Genomic DNA, 2809 nt, shown 5'->3' with positions numbered 1-2809 from the left:
GTATGAATTATATCTAAATTTAAATAAAAAGACTGAAGCTTCAATAAAAAAGGAACACATTCTTTTGAGGCATATACATTATAGATCAAGTATCCATCAAGTTTTGGTCTTCAAGGTGACTTGCAACTAATCATGGCCCTTATGTGTCGATTTTATTGTTCTGCCTATTGGGGTTCTGAATATAATGTGGCCTCACTTTAATGCATTGCCATTAAGAATAGAAGTTGTTTCTACTCTTCGTAAAAACATAAAATTATTGATTATCTTTTATGGGTACCGATCAGTCTTCATGAACTGATCCTGATGATGTAGCAAGGATTTCATGTTCATGAATATTTCCTGAATTAATGATTTTTTGGATGAGAACAAGCTCCATTTCATTTTAAGAGGTTATCAAATTTCCTTCCCTGTTATTCAATTCCTTCATTAAAAGAATTTTACCTGAATGTTCCTCCAATTTGGACTGAGTAGCCTTAATTAGAACTGAAAACTTTTCCTTAAAACTCTTTGCCAGTTGCATGCAGCTCTCTGTGAATTTCTTCCAGCTAAATATTCCATCACTCTTTTGTTCATTAAAAGAAATTAATTCCAGCAGCTCAGCTTTGTAAACAACTTTGCAATAAAAAACAAGTGTTCACATTCAATGAATGCGAACCATTTTAGACAGGAAATGAGCTTCAGGTTCCAAATTCAGTGCCCGTGTTCCACCCAGGAACGTGATTAGAAAAATATTGGAATGGGGATTGTGAAGCTTTTTCCCTAAATAATTAACTGAAGACTTTTCTGTTCCTTCAAAATGGAAAGAAATAATGGATCTTAAAACTCTTTTCTGTGGTTAAGAAAAACTTCCTATATTAGATATTCAGGTAAAAAATGAGAAGAGACAAACGTTACCCTTCATTTGCTGGGATGAGAAAGATTTTGAAACTGCTTCTGTCCACTGAATACTGTTTCAGGCAGCCGATGTGGATGGCAGTGATAAACTTGAAATAAGAAAGCATGGGCTCTAATCCCAATTCCTTTGCTTTCCTGCTGTGTGACCTTGGGACCTTATCCAATGAGGACAATACTGCTTCACTAGAAAAGTTGTTGCAAAGTGTAATTGATGATAAATAGAGGAAACACATTGCGTAGGGCCTGATAACCCCAGATGTAATCAAACTGAAATATTTATTGAGTTGTTATTACACATGCAAACCACCATACGAGTGCTGGTGACACCTGGAAGGAGAAATCCTTCATATGCCTCCCTTCATGGAGTTTACAGTCTCATGAGGGAACACTGCCAACTTCTTAGGCAATGGGAACACAAGTTTCCTTTCTTTTTTTCTTTTGCTCTTCATCTGTCTGAGTGCGAACGTGAAAGTGTATACGGTCATTTTCAAGGACACAAGTGAACAGGAATATTTTAAAGCAAATATTGTCACAATTAGACAACCGGAGAGTCCTGATTAATGAAACCACTAAGTGATACTCTCAATTTCTCTAGGGAGGTAAGCGAGAAACTGGAACAAGTCAAGAAATTCTGTGCACTATTTCACCCAGTAGGAATTACCCCCCAAGTGGGGAGCCAGCACCCCTTGAGGGAGAGGTGCTGCAATCCTGCCTCATTTTAGATGTTTCCTTTGTAACTTTTGGACATGTTAATTTCATCAGACCCCGCCTTCCTATTTTATGTAAATGTTAGACTGTAACTCAAAGAGTTTCATAAATTTATCCACAAATCCTAAAAGGATTGAAGAATTATGTCAGCATCTTTCACATTTATTATTTTTTTCCTTTACAAAGAGAAATCTGGAAATTCACTTTCCCCTCACAGCCAAGGAATTAGAGTGGGAAGTTTTGATCTAGATCAAAGTAGTACTGCTGGTGTGACTCGATTTTTATTAACTCAAAGCTTTGAAGCATGAGGTTGACATTAGTTTGTTTCTGAAGTTCCTTCATTCCTATTCTCCCGCATGTCTAGGTACTTGCTAGATTCCTGTGTATTTTATGATTTTATGGAATTTATCAGTGTATATTATAAATAATGGTGTTCAGCTCCACAGCCCAGGAAATGATTGTGGCTGTGATATTTCCTATAAAATCTTGGAACATTTTGATAATTCTACATTTACTCAAGAATGCACATATTATTTTCTAAATCAGAGAAAAATACTGTTCAAATAATTGAGCTGATCTTTCAAAGTGAATGACCCACATGAAGGCTTCTCATATATATACCATGAAAAGCCTCTGGGTATCTGGAAGTCAAAAAAAAAAAAGAAACTGAAATAGGTTCATGGCATGAGCTGAAAAGCTTTCTTCTCACTCATGACTTACAATTGTGTAGTAATATTGCATCTTGAAAATACTCTCTTGTTTCACATTATTGCTTACTTGAGGCAACTAATTGTTTTTGTTTTTGTTTTTTACCTCAAGACCAATGGTAAACCTACTCCTTTTCTGTTGAAAATTTCGAGTGTTTAAATCAAAACCTCAGAGTGGAGTCCCAAAATTGCTTAGTGGTGAATATTTTTCAGTAAAGCCATATCTTACAACCACATCTGCTGAACCATAAGGTTTGTCGAACTGTGGTCACCCTCCAACTGCCCTGACCTACTTAATTTATGCCCAGAGGAATGCATGAGTATAATAATCAGAATATTCATAACCCTGAGACTCAACTGATTCTATAGTGTGTTTACTGGTTTTGGGGTATGAAACTTTTATTTTCTGTGCAAGGTAAAATCAAATCACTCAAGTTTTTTATGTGAAAAACAATTTGCTTAATATTTCAACTCCAATTTTACAAAATAGTAGATTGAGA

Source organism: Phyllostomus discolor, chromosome X (assembly GCF_004126475.2).
Source record: "Phyllostomus discolor isolate MPI-MPIP mPhyDis1 chromosome X, mPhyDis1.pri.v3, whole genome shotgun sequence".
In the NCBI taxonomy this organism is placed as follows: domain Eukaryota; kingdom Metazoa; phylum Chordata; class Mammalia; order Chiroptera; family Phyllostomidae; genus Phyllostomus; species Phyllostomus discolor.
This window is presented reverse-complemented; position numbering follows the sequence as displayed.